This window comes from Ursus americanus, chromosome 28 (genome assembly GCF_024610735.1).
Source record: "Ursus americanus isolate L20-20 chromosome 28, mUrsAme1.1.p, whole genome shotgun sequence".
Classification (NCBI taxonomy): Eukaryota; Metazoa; Chordata; class Mammalia; order Carnivora; family Ursidae; genus Ursus; species Ursus americanus.
In genome coordinates, this window is record NC_142154.1 from 32,294,314 (window position 1) to 32,309,778 (window position 15,465).

General features: G+C 36.1%; 1 protein-coding gene across 4 annotated transcripts in view; it reads right to left on the reverse strand.

Annotated features, from left to right (window-relative positions):
* Nucleotides 1–15,465, reverse strand: part of LRRC49 (leucine rich repeat containing 49) — a 154,618-nt gene that overhangs the window by 111,741 nt on the left and 27,412 nt on the right. The gene's annotated exons all lie outside the window — the stretch shown is intronic.

Here is a 15,465-nt window from a genome sequence, read left to right on the forward strand (position 1 = left end):
AGCCCTGCATGGGGCTCCCTGCTCAAGGGGCAGTCTGCTTCTCCCTCTCCTTCTGCCCCTCCACTCTGCTCATGTTCTCCCTATCTCTCAAATAAATAAAGAAAAGCTTAAATATATGTATTTATTTGGGGGGAAAAAAAAAAGTATGGGTCATAGCCAAACTGAAAGCCCTCTCTGTACTCTCGGGGGTTTTTTTCCCAAATTCTTCCTGAAATCTACCTGAGATATTTCCACGCACAAGACATAAGTTTTTGCCAATTCAAATTACATCAGGCTTCAAAAAAGGTTTTTTAAAGCTTACTTGATTAAATTATAATGTTTTGTATTTATCTTCATTTATGAAATAAAATTTTACCAGAAGTCTTTATCAAATTTTCAAAATCATTAGCTGTCATTACTTGATAGAGCTATAAAAAATATTTACAACAGGGGCACCGGGGTGGCTCAGTCGGTTAAGCATCCAACTCTTGATTTTGGCTCAGGTCATGACCTCAGGGTCATGAGACTGAGCCCCTCGTCAAATATTTACAACAAACTGGAAAACTAAACTTAGAATTTAACTACATATATCCCTATAACCAGTTAAGTAGATAGCCCTTCCAAGAACTTTAAAAAGCAAATACCCACAATCATTTTTGCTGTTCCAAATTTCATTTCTATAAGAAAATTGTAACTTTAATCTTGCCAGCAATTTTAAGATATACATTGTAATGAATTTCTAGCATTATAATAAACAAAAAGAAAACATATTTATCATATCAATTATTTGTGAGTTATTTACAGTAAAAAAAAAAAAAAAGACTCATTGAAAGCCACTGGAAGATGACTCCTCTAATATGAGAGAAGAAACCAAAGATGGAGATAAGTAAGATCCAGGAAGGGGATTCACCATTGGAGAGACACAAAGAGAAATCTTAGGATGACATCTCATGGTTTAATACCCTGATCCAATATTCACTTTGCAAAGCTCACCTTGCTGTACTGGACAACCCTAATCGATTCATCAGTATGAATCAAGCCCCTTCACTGAAAGACCCACCTTAAACCAAACCCCCCAAGAAATCTCATAAATAAAAATCCTGCTTTCCCCTTGAAGACATCACTAAGACTATGTCAAGGTAGTGTGCTCTTCTTGCCAGTAAGTAATAATCTCAGCTTTTCTTTATCAACACGTATCCCGGTGATATTCTGGGCGAGCCAGCATTTGACAATCTACTTATCCAAAAAATATAATTATTTTGGAATGATGGGGAAAGGAAAAATGGAGGTTTAAGGATAATGTAAGAAAGCTAAATCCTCATAACTTGAAGGGAAAGTCAGCACATTAGTTTAATTGTCAATTGCTAAGCCCTCCCAACAAATCTTTTCTGGAGGGAACTATTTCAGAGGCAGAGAAACTATTGCAAAGTAGCAACAATGGTAACATACCTACGATGATAAAAACAAGACAAAATCAAACATTTACATATAAGGGAATATTTATACTTTGTGTATTATTAATCTGCTCACAGTCTCAAATTACATTTAACAAAACACAATTCTAAGATTACATTCAAAACGTTTTTTGAAGATTCAAAACGATTTTATATATTTTAAAATATAATCCTTTCAAATTAGACTTCAATAAAATTACTACAGATTATTGAGAGGATTATAGTTCTTTCTTTTTCAAAAGAACAGTGATTTGCCATTTGAAAAACACACTTGTCCTACTCTGCTTAGACACGATTTTCCATATTCTTAAACTTGACAAAAGAACTAAATGATTCAGCAATCTGACCATGTGTAGAACATCTATTACTGAAGCTATTTTTGGAGTAGCTTCCTGCAGAGGAATAAGGAAGAAAGGTGAAGAGATGGAGGCTTTGGCATGCATCAAGTAGGACAAAGAGGACTAAAAAAACATCACAGCTACTCTCACTTTGTTACCTATTCTGTCATAAATAAAAATAAATACATAAATATATAGGGTAATTATTTTGAGAACTGAAAAGAGATTTATTAAGCATTGAATAAGTTTGAAAAAAAGCAAAAAAATACTTCTTTCTATAAAAAGATTTATTAATTCCAAAATAACTACTAGCTACAGCCATCACTTTTGACATAGAAACATATTATATGAGAAATTATATGTGCAAGCCATCATATCAACAAGTTCAATCATACATTTAAATGCCAACTTAAAAAAGTCTATTTTCAGGGTGCCTGGGTGGCTCAGTCGGTTAAGCATCCAACTCCTGGTTTTGGCTCAGGTCATGAACTCAGGGTCATGAGATCCACCCCTGTGCTCAGCAGGGAGTCTGCTTGAGATTCTCCCTCGCCCCCTCGCTCCCTCTGCCCACCCCCCCATGTACATTCTCTCTCAAATAAAAAAAACTTTAAAAATATTAAAAAATAAAAAAGTCTATTTTCTGTGTCTGTTACCAAAAGCATGTATATATATATGTATATATATACACACACATATATATATCCTTTTATATTTATTTATCACCCATTTTGTGTGGGGGGGGTATATATATGTATATATATATATATATTCAATCTAGTTGCAAGCTATTTTTCCAGTCTGATTTTTTTCTACACACAATTTAATCCCCACAGGGGAAAGAAAGAGGGAAACTAAAAACCGGACTAGTAAGCAGGCACCAATATGGAGATTTCCAGTCTTTATAATCTAGGAGAGCTAGATATAACAGCTATGAGGAAAGAGAAAAGACCTCAATTTCATAATCATAGGCCTTTGCTCACTTGAATCTGTAGTTCAAATTTCCATCACATGCATGATCTAACAAGACTTGTCATAAACAATGATTCCATGCTCCTAACACTCCTGGCAACATTCTCTGGAAAGACCTAAAACTCAACTCAGGGTTTACAGCATTCTGACTATCCCAAACTACTAACCTATGGGGAAAAGTTAGTATGAGCAAGAGTCAGCAAAAACTTCAGGCAGCAAATGTAGAACTGCTCAAATATTAAGAAAATATAGTAACCGGATAAAGACTATGGAAGATCTATGTTTAAAATTATTAGAGAAATAAAAGAAATCTAAACATGAAAAAATATAAGGTACTATTAATAAGGAGATCTGGGCATTTATGAAAAAAATCATGCAGAACTTCTAGAAACAAAAAATTATGGTCATTATTAAAAAGTCAGTAGATGGACTGAAAATCAGACTAGACAAAACTGAAGAGACAGTTAATTAGCAGATAGCACTAAAGAAGTAAAAAGAATGCAGAAATGTAGCAGAGAGGAAAAAGATGATAGAAATTTTAAGAAAAAAAAGGATAGAACAAGAAGGTCCATACTATATCTAGCAGGTATTTAAGAAGTAGAAAGAGAGAAAATGGAAGGAGGCAATATTTGAAAATATAAAGACTCAATAAGTTCCCATAATTAATAAAAGATAGGAATCTGCAATTCAGGAAAGACAAATACTAGGTATGCTAGTAAAATTACCATATTTGATCAAATCTAAGATACCATCTTAAAATTATTTTAAGTAACACCTGGTGTTACCAATAATAAAACACCCAATAATAAAATAATTTACCAATAATAAAATATCACTTAGAATTTTTATTTCATTATTCCTCAAAGAGTTCTTTCAGATTTGTCTAACCATATTTTTAATCAAATATCATCCTTATACATACATAAAAATTAAGCAAAACAAATTCATTAAATAAATGAACTCCAAAATATCCCGATTTACCATAAAGTTAGACGATGTAGTTCTGGCATAATGGTGTACACAAATAGATGGAACAGAAGAGAAGGTCCACAAAAAGACTCATTTGATTATAACTCAATTCCAACAAAGATACCAATTCAATGAGTAAAGAAAGATCTTCTCAACAAAAGGTGTGGAGCAAATAGACATCCCTATATGGGAAAAATTAACCAGGATCCCTACCTCACACCACACACAAAATTTAGTTGAAGATGGGTCAAAGGCCCTAAGTGAAAGGTAAAAGTATAAGCCTTTTGGAAGAAAACTGAGGAGAACATATTAATGATCTTGGGATAGGCAGAGCTGTCTTGTTCAGGGCAAAAAAAGGAACTAATGATAAAAGAAAACTAGTTGATAAACCGTACTTCACTAAAATGTAAGCTTCTACATATCAGAAACATTATTAAGAAAGCAAAAAAGCAAGCCATGCAGAAAATACACCCAATACATATACCAAACAAAGGACCTGAAGCTAGAATATAGATCTACTACAACTCAATGATAAAAAGATAACCTATTTTTTTCTTCAATGGGCAAAAGACTTGAACTGATACTTCATATGTTAGAATGGCCTAAAAGTACTTGAAAAGATGCTCAGCATCCCTAGTTATTCATCAAGGAACTATAAATTAAAACCACAACGAGAATCATAGAATCACTAAAATTATAAAGACTGTCAATATCAAATGTTGGCAAGGATGTGGAGCAATTAGAACTCCCATTTATCGCTGCTGGAATGTAAAATGGCATAATCACTTTGTAAAACTGTTTAGCAGTTTCTAATAAATGTAGACATCCACTACCTTATGGCTCGGTAATGATGCTCTCAGTATTCACCTAAGAGAAATGAGGTACATGTCCACCAAAATACATGTATAAATAAAAGACTACAAGAATATTCATAGCAGCTTTATTTTCTGAAGGCCCAAAACTGAAATAACAAAGATGCCTATGAACAGAAGAATGAAAACACAAATTGTATTATAATTAGAAAATAAATGCAACTCAGTTCATTAAAAAGAATTACTGACACCCACCACAAAATGGATGAATATCAAAGCATGTTTAGTACACAAAGAGCACATATATTTTATACATACTTCATGAAAAGTTCAAAAACAGGCAAAATTAATTTATGAAGACAGAAGTCAGAAACTTCCAGGGCAAGGAAAAGTACTGACTGGAAAGGGGCACAAGGGAGCTTTCTGAAGAGAAAGAAATGTTTTCTATCTTGATCTGAGTGGTAGTCAGATGAAAGTACATTTATGTAAAAAAAAATCACTGAACCGTAGAGTTAAGATTTGTGCATTTTACTGTATCCAAATTACACCTCAACAAAGTATGGAGGAAAAGTCTTCACATTTAGAGCCCAACTTCCTTTTTTTTTTTTTTAAGATTTTATTTATTTATTTGAGAGAGAGAGAGGATGAGCAGGGGGAGGGGCAGGAGGAGAGGGAGAAGCAAACTCCCCACCAAACAGGGAGCCTGATGTGGGGCTCAATCCCAGGACCTTGAGGTCATGACCTGAGCCCAAGGCAGACGCTCAACCTACTGAGCCAACCAGGCACCCCTAGAGTCCAACTTCTGAATCTCTATTCAACTAATAATGTCCATGCTTTTCACACCATATTGTCTTCTGTGCCATCAAGAACATTGGTGATGCTGGATATCCTAAAAGTGTGCTCTGATATGGTGCACAGAATTTTCTTCCAAACTAGTGACATCCATTCTGTGTATTTTTATATTGTTAAAGTAAAGAAACACCAGTACTGTGTTCTGAATGTTTGTCTCTTCTCCAAATTCATATGTTGAAATCCTGACCCCAAAGGTGATGGTATTAGGAGGTGGGGCCTTTGGGAGGGGCTTCAGTCACAAGGGTGGTTCCTTATGAGTGGGATCAGTGCCTTATGAAAGAGATCGAGCCTCCTCCACCATGTGAGGACACAGAGAAAATGTGCCAGCTATGGACCGGAAAGAAGGCTCTCACCAGAATGCAACCATGCTGCCACCTAGATCTTGGACTTCCCAGCTTCTAGAACTGTGAGAAATAAATTTCTCTGTTTATAAGCTACCGAGTCTGTGGTATTTTGTGATAGATAGCAGCCCAAATGGTGTGAGACACCAGTGTGAATTATACCACAGCTTCCTGTTGCTTTGAAATGCTTTCGTCTCTTCCAAGGAGTTTGCTCAATTTCTCCTGCCTTTGGGTGCATTGCTTGGCATGTGATAAGCAAACTCTCTGAATCTATCCCAGTAGCAAAATATAACACAGCTTTGCCAAATATGGTTTTCTTCCTTTTAAAGTATTTGATTGTTAATTTGCAAGAAAATGTGGAATTGCAGTTATGCCTCCAAAGAAAAGTATATTTCACTAATATTAGATTTATGTCTGTTGTTCATGCCTTTTTGAATACAGAAATGTTTCATTTCCATGCCAAATCTTGGTGTAACCTTTTTTTAAAAAAGATTTTTATTTATTTATTTGACAGAGAGAGACAGCCAGCGAGAGAGAGAACACAAGCAGGGGGAGTGGGAGAGGAAGAAGCAGGCTCCCAGCGGAGGAGCCCAATGCGGGGCTTGATCCCAGAATGGCAGCATCAAGCCCTGAGCTGAAGACAGACGCTTAACGACTGAGCCACCCAGGCGCCCCATAACTCCTTTTTAAAAAGATCTTATTTATTTTATTTGAGAGAGAGAGAGAGCATGGGCAGGGAGAGGGGCAGAGGAAGAGGGAGAAGAAGACTCCCTGCTGAGCAAGGAGCCTGAGGTGGCCTCATCCCAAGACCCTGAGATCAGGACCTGAGCTGAAATCAGAGACTTAACTGACTGAGCCACGAAGGGGCCCCATTGGTGTAATCTTTTTAAATACATTTTGAACAGTGATTAAACTCAAAGCATATAGTACCAATAACATGAAACAAGCGTAGTATAAAGTTATGACCAAGGTCACATATATTTAGCAATGAAATTGTCGTAGCCTATCCAATAGTGATTTTAAGAAGCCATGCATTTTAAAACATATTCAGATTCCTAAGTTGGTGAAATGTGGAAAAATGTGCATTCCAAATCGGTGAAATATGGTAGTTCCACATCCCTACACATCTTAGTGAGTCTGAAGAACTTCAAAAAGAAATCTTATAATCTCAAAAGCTACCAAAGAAAAAGAAGACCATGTACAAAAAAGATAGGAGACAGTTTAATGATAACAATAGAGTTCAAAGACAATGAAACATGAGCTTCAAACACCTGGGAGAAAAATAACTGTCAATCAAGTCAGACCATCCATCATGAATAAAGGCAAAATAAACACATTATTAGACAAACATAGACTGAGACAGCTTACCACCAGAGTCATTTTAAAGGAAATTTTTCTAAATTATATATTTTCAAAAGAGTGGTACACCCAAACAAGCGTGTGGGTGAATCCAAATAAGCACTGACTGAAAACACCAACAATTAAAATATCTAATTTTGGGAGTAAAAAGATAAAAAGAAAAGCCTAGGAAACAAAAACATCTAAAACGGCACAGGGTTACCGGATTAAATGATTCTAGGGTCCTTATTTAAGAAAAGGGTAGGGACATGTATTAACTCTATAATTTAAGCCAAGTGTGTATTTTAAAACGTTAAGAGTAACCATTAGAGTGAATAAGAAAGAACAGAGAAAACTCCATCAACCCACAGTAAGGTACACACGCACGCGTGCGCACACACACACACACGAAGTGCAGAACAAATAGCATGGAATAAAAGCAAAGTGGTAAATTTATCAGTAATCACAATTAGTACAATAGACTAAAGGCTCTAGTCAGAAGAAGGATTCTCATAGTTAAAAAAGAAGTTGTGCGGGGCGCCTGGGTGACACAGCGGTTAAGCGTCTGCCTTCGGCTCAGGGCGTGATCCCGGCGTTGTGGGATCGAGCCCCACATCGGGCTCCTCTGCTATGAGCCTGCTTCTTCCTCTTCCATTCCCCCTGCTTGTGTTCCCTCTCTCGCTGGCTGTCTCTATCCTGTCGAATAAATAAATAAATAAAACCTTTAAAAAAAAAAAAAAGAAGTTGTGCATCTTTACAAGAAAAAGGTTGAAAATAAAAGAATATGTAATATGGCTCAATGAGAAGAACTCAGCATCACTTCTGCTGCTACTCCTGCCAAACGTACCTAATCTGAATCTAATCATGAGGACACATCATTAGACAAGCTCAAACTGAAGGACATTCTACAAAATAATAAACCACTGTTCTTCAAAAATGTCAATGTCATGACATACAAAGAACGATGCACATACTCTTGCAGATTAAAGAAGACAAGGGAGACATAACTATGGGATGCAATGCGTGATCTTGGATTTTCTTTTGCTATAAAGGACACTAGTGAGATCATTTTTTTTTAAGATTTTATTTATTTGTCAGAGAGAGAGAGAGAAAGAGAGAGCACAAGCAGGGGGAGGGGCAGGCAGAGGGAGAAGCAGGCTCCCTGCTGAGCAGGGAACACGATGACATGGAGTTCGATCCCAAGACCTTGGGATCATGACCTGAGCCGAAGGCAGACGCTTAACTGACTGAGACACCCAGGCATCCCTGCTAGTGAGATAATTAAGAAAACCTGAATGGGATCTACCGATCAGATAACAGTATCTTATCAGTGTTAATTTCCTGATTTTGATTATTGTAATGTGGTTATATAAGAGGCTTCTTGTTTTTAGAAAATACACACTGAAGTAGAAAATACACCACTGAAGTGGCGATGAAGGGGCATCATGCCTCACCTTCCTCTTAAATGGCTCAGAAAAAAAGAGAGAGGGACTTGTAGATAGAGGACACACAGAATAATCAAAAGAGAGGGTAAAGCGGGACACCTGGGTGGCTTGGTTGGTTAAGCGTCTGCCTTCAGCTCAGGTCATGATCCCCGGGTCCTGGGATCAAGCCCCGCATCAGGCTCCCTGCTCAGTGGGGAGTCTGCTTCTCCCTCTCCCTCTGCCCTTCCATCACCCTTGTGCACGTGCAAGCTCTCTATCAAATAAATAAATACAATCTTAAAAGAGAAAGAGAGAGGATAAAGCAAATGTACTAAAATGTTACCATTTCAGGAATCTTTATACTACTGTTGCATCCTTTTCTGAAATCATGCCAAATTAAAAATTAAAAAAGGTTAAAGAATAAAATGAATAAACCAGGAAAAAAATAACCAAAAGAAAGTTGGTATTAACATTAGACGAAATAAATGTTAAGGCAAAAAAGTATGATTAACTTCTTTACCTATACTACGTAGTTAGACAGTGCCTGGCATGCATATAGTTCATGCTCATACAACACTTGCTCGATGAAGGAGTCAGTAATAAAGACAGTTAAAACACGATGATCAAAGGAACAATTTACCAGGAAGATACAGCAATTTTAACCTTGTGTGCACCTAGAAACAGCTTCAAACACTGACCACATACTAGGGAAACATATTGATAGTGCGTATTGACTGGAAATGTTGCATGTATGCTCGGCAATGTAGCGAACCTCAACAAACCTCACCGATTACATATGATTCACACTCACTGGCCACAATGCAACTAAATTAGAAAAGAATGACCAAAAAAGAATAATTAATTCATACATATCAAAAATTTTCAAATATACTTCTAAATAGCACATGGATCAAAGAAGAAATCACAATGGAACTTAGAAAATATGTAGAATAAAAATACTAAATTTCAAAACTTGTGGGAAGAAGCTGAAGTGGTTCTTAGAGGGAAACGTATAGCTTGAAGTGCTTCTCTTAGAAACTAAAAAGGACTGAAAACTAATGTATCAAATATCCAACACAAAACTTTAGAAAGAAAAAGCAAATAGAGAAAGTAAGAGAGTTAGGAACAAAAATCGATAGAATAGTATTTTTTAAAAGCCAAAGCCAGTTCTTTGAAACTACTAGTAAAATAAACAAACCTCAGGCAATACTAATCAAGAAATAAAGTATAAATAAGCATTATGAGAAACAACAGGAACATGACGACAGAGAGAATAGCTAAAAAAAACGAATTTAGATGAAAGGAAACTATAACATATCAAAATTGACACTCACTATTATTACTCAGCCAATAGTTTAAAACTACCCAGACTATTTTACAGATAAATTCCTCCAAGTATACAAGGAGCAGATCATCTTTAATTTCATATAAAGTGAGATTTATACCAAATAGGAAACCAAAATAGGGAATCACAGAACATTAAAATCGGAGGCACTCAATTCATTTTATGACGCTAGTGTGACCTTGATATCAGAAAAGAACAATAAAAAGAAATTACAGACAAATCTCACTTAACATAGATGTAAATATTGTGAATAAAATATTAATAAACAAAATCCAGGAATGTATATGAAATGCAGCCCATAAAATACATAATAACCAAAAATGCTAGAATGACTTACCATTATGAAATCTTGTAATTTCCAAAATTAATAAATTAAAGAAGAAAAAATCCATATGATCAGTCTAAGAGCTGTATAAGAATCATCTAATAAAATACAACAACCATTCATAAATAAACTTAAGCAAACTAAAAATAAAGGATAATTTCTTCAGACTGATAAATGGCATTTAGCAAACATAGCTAGTGATATGTTTCCTTTAAAATCACGAATAAGGCCAGGATGCCCACTTTTGCTTCTTTATTCAGCTTTGTAAGGGAGGTATGGTCAAACTGGAAGGTCAGTCTAGCTCAGTCAAACAAGAAGAAACAAAACATATAATGATTAAGGAAAAACTATAATTGTTCACAAAAAATTAAAATTTTCTAAATAGAAAATCTAAGATAACCTACAGATATATTATTAGAATTATTAAGTGTCAGAGCATGGTTGCTAAATGAACCAAAACCAACTGTGGTTCCATATACTAGCAACAACAGTAAGAAATCTATTTCTGATCAAAACAATTTACAATAGCAAAAAAAAGTATAAATCTGGAAAGAAATCTAACAAAAACAAGCTATCCACAGAGAAGAACAAAAATCATTAAATGTGACATATACGAATTGAGAGATATGCTGTATTCATATATGTCTTCATATTAATATGCCATGTTCATATTATGATAGTAAAGGTTCAGTATCAAAAATGTCAATTGTCTTCAAATTCAAAGATATTCCAATCAAGCGACCAGTAGGGTTATTCATGAAACTTGACATGCTATTTCGAGAATGTATATAGAAAAAGAAAATAAATAACATTTTTTTTTAAAGGAAGAAAGGAAGGCTAGGGAAGAGAAAGGAAGATTGGGGAGCTCATGCTACTAGTTCTTAGTGTGTAATAGAGATTACAGTTACTAAGATAGTGTTATATTGGAACATTAGACAGAGACCCAACAGACCAGAGAGGCCAGGCACAGACTCGTGCATATGTGGATATTTAATCTGCTAGAGGGAGACACTGCCCAGGGGAGAGGGAAGGACGGAAATAATCCATTTTTCAATAAATGGTGCTGGAACAATTAGCAATCCATATGAGAAAAAAAGAAAACAAAGCTGGATTTAAATTTTACACCACAAGAAAAGAATCATTTCCAAATAGATAAAACATGTGAAGAGCAACTTCAAAACTTCTGTTAGACAACACAGAAAAATATCTTCATGTCCTCAACCTTTAAGGAAGGATTTTTCAAACAAAAAAACCAGAAACCATAAAGAAAACTATTTGATTTTTACTTCTGTTCCTCAAAATACAGCAGAAACAAAAGAAAAAGAAAAAAAAGGAAAAAACACCTGTCATTCCAGCGGGCAAAGGATAAGACCGTTCAGGCAATCTAAATGAGAAGCAGTCTCAATTATCACAAAAGAAGAAAGAGGGAAGGCATTCAGCCTCACTGGAAATTCAAATTAAAATCTCAATGCAATGTAATTTCAGAGTTAAAAGACTGGCAAAAAATAGAAGGTCTGACAATATCAAGTATCAACAAAAACGTCAAGTTAAAGGAACTCCCAGGTAATACTGATGGAAATGTAGTTTGGTTGTACCAAATTTTTGTATCAAGTTTTGGACAAAACTTGATGATATCTAATAAAATGAAATGATGAGCATAACCCTGGCACCCAGCAATGCCTCTCCCAAGCTCTACCACTGAGCATTCATTGTTCAACAAATGCAGGTTGCGACCAGCTTTTCATTGGTTAAGAAATCAATTCAGTAGGTTGAAACCAAAGTTTTTGATAGAAGAGCAAGGGTAGGCATAGCTTCTTGAAATGCTTGCTTCTATTATTTATAACGTGCCCACATAAATATTTAATAACTGGGTATTTAATAACTGGGTTTTCATGTAAATTTTATTTATTACCATAGATTATGGTCTGAAAGCCACTGTCCTAGAGAAACTGTTATACATAGTCACCAAAAGACATGTGCAAAAATGTTATTGGTGACACTTTTTAAAAATAAAAAATTGGAAATACTACTGTCCATAAGTAGAAGAATGAATAGTTAATTACAATATTACAATGGAATGCTACATAACAATGAAAATTAGTGAACCAGAGCTACAGATAATAACACAGACAAATCTCAAACCATCTTAATAAAAGCAAATTACAGGAAAAAAGTACGGTATGATGAACATTTAAAAGCATACCAAAAAATTACTTGCTATTGTTTCGGGAGGGGTACATACATTTATGGCAAAGGAAACAGACATTCATGGGAATAAACACCATACTCAGAATTGTGCTTACCTCTGTAAAGGAGGGAGGGAATGTGATGGGGGAGGGTTACGCATTAGGCCTTAACTATACTTGAAGGGCTTTTATTTATTAAGTTGATTGGTAGACAGACACCCATGTTGGTAATATTTCCCATTCTTTTCAGAATGTCTGAAAGGTTTCACAATTGTTTAAAAGGGAAAGCTACCATATAAACAAAAAAAACATTTGGTTTGAAATTTATAAAATCTCCCAGAAAAAGATCAGTGACTTTAAACTACAATAAACACACAAACAAAAACCTTTCTGCATCAAAAACATCAGAGAAGTTTTCTGATAAGATAGTGAAGTAGGTAACGCATTTGTTTCCTCCTATATGATTTGATGGGCAACAATAAAAATACGCAAAATGGGTAAATCCACGGAAATGCTAAAAACAAGAGAGTCATCGTTAAGCGATCCCCACTTTTGGTGAATTTCAGGGAGCTGGAAAGTAGACGGGATCTCATCAGCGATAACCCCCGAGAAACCCACAGCTCCGAACTGGCCAGAGGCATGCTGCACCTCGGCCACAGCAGTCCTCTCTGACCAAATGCCGTCTTACCCCGTGCTCACACTCAGTACACGCAGGGAGCGGAAGTGGACAGTAGTTAACTGTGGCTAATTAGGCAGACGTGTAATTAAAGGTCTGTCTACTCAACCACTATTCCCAGAGCAGCAGCTATCCCACCTCAGCCTCAGCCCACTCCCACCCCGGCCACGCACACACATAGGCAATGTACAGAGCAGCTGGCTGCAGAAACCCTCAGCTGGAGCCTCGGGGTCTGTTCTCTCAGCAAAGCAGAGGATCTGTCCAGGAAGGATGGAGAGTGTGGGTGTTTCATCCATGGAGACGGTTAATAACTGCTGCATTAGAACCAGCGGCGGAAAAGGAATGGCAGTTTCACCCGGCAGAGAAGATAGTAAAGTCCTTCTATCCCCCAAATAGTCGTTCTCTTATTTTAGCAATTACAGAGTGAGCCTCCCTCTTCCCTTCCGCTCACTCTAAAGGGAAGCCTGCCAACGTGTGGGATTCAACAACTTACACAAATCCAGTGATCATTCTAGGGAGAGAGCTTAGAGTTAAAAAGACCTATTCGACTGTGCAGGAGACCCAGTTAGTACTTAACACAGTCCTTCATTTAAGGATTACCAGCCACTGAAGAAAATCAAAACCATGAAAGAAAAAAAGAAAAGCAAAAGAATAAGTGTGATAACTGACCCTAGAGAAAAGAAGAGACACTGGAGGAAAAAAAAAAAATGAATCTTCAGATTTAAAAGTCTCTTGGCTGTTTTAGGAAAGGATGCTTTGAAAAAGAAACGAAAGTTGGATCCAGTCTTATGTATCCTTACATGTATATTCAAATTTCCTATAAATTAATATGCGTGATACTTATCATCATGATGATACCATATGCATCATACTTTTTAAATCTTTTTAACTTTTAGAAGCTAATACAATTTCCTTTTTCATAGATGTTGGCTGCTGCCTAAGCTATAACAGTAATGATCACACATCATACTCACTGGGAAATTCACTAAGCAATTTCCTGGATACACATTATGTACTTTCCAAATGTAAGAATACAAGACAGGAATATGCAAAAGTCAATAGATGTCCGTGCCCCACTCTACCAAAGCTTTTTGGATTCTTACCATACCCAATGTCCTGAGGACAGATCGAGTCCAGCGTGAGCAGTTCCTAGACTCTCAGCAATGTAACAGATTAACTCCATCTGGATGTCTTTTAAAATAAACAAGCCATTTCCAATATTTAAATCCAATTTGGGGAGGGCCTGACAGAATTTAGGGGCTCTGGAATAAATCCATGTCTTGGAAAAAGGTTCTGAAATTATCCCAACCTCCGAGAAGATGTGAGGAGCATTACTGAGCTCTGATCTTCTGGGAAAACTTCAAAATGAAACCAATCTGTACAATGAGGCCTAGAGACAAGGCATCAACTGTCCGTCAACCTTTCCAAGTGTGCCATTTATATTACACTTAATTATTTACTAGGGAACTCAATGTCTCAAAAAAGTGAAGAGTTAGATTGTGCCTTTAAAACTACTTGAATGATATCCACAGAGAACCTAGTATTTTCCTATTGCACGTAAAGAAAGGAAGCTTGTTTAAAAAAAAAAAAAAAGAACAAATGTTTTTATATATCATTAGAAGTCTTCTTGGCCCGTATCACATCATACAGCCAAAAGTCCTATTTCTAGTGCTCCTCACATGTGCACAAGTACAAAACACCCGAGCATCAGGCTGTTATTTCGTTACTCAACTTGAGTTCAGCTATAAATCTAACACAGTTCATCTTCAGAGTTCCAGAGTCGCCTTCCTGTAGTTTTGCCCCCACAGTGTGAACTTGTTTCCTCCTGCTCACATGCCATCTCTTGATCACCTTTATGTCTTTCTTAAGATTCAACAAGCTAAAAAGGATCCTAGAAATAATCTAGCCCAAGGCCGTCACTTTAGAGAAAAGTAAACGGACACTTACAGAGTTGACGATTTACCCAAGGTCACCCAGCTAATGAGAGCTGAAGCTGTGAGAGAACGAGTCTCTGATGCCCTGCGCAATGCTTTCTCCACTATACCAGCCTGCCTCTTTCACCACGGCAAAGGAAACGATATGCATGTCTTCACAGCCCTCAGCCTCTCCTCTCTGTGCCTTTTTCCCTCCTGGTCCAACAATTTACCAACTTCAAGTCACCAATAACCTTCTTTCTTATTAATTCTACTCCCATGATAAAACAGGAAAGAATTCACTACTCATATTAGCTAATTCATTTATTGATAATACTTCTGTTTCTAATTTTACATTTATCTTTTAAAATGAAAAACACCTTAACATTTCTCAAATCAAAATATAAAGCTTAATAATTATATCCACAATTAAATTCAGAAAAGAATGTAAGTTACCATAGATTCTTACTTTGCATGAAGCAATGCCATAACATTTATTTCATTTCCTTAGAAGAAAAGGCAGAAATCATATATCGATTCCATT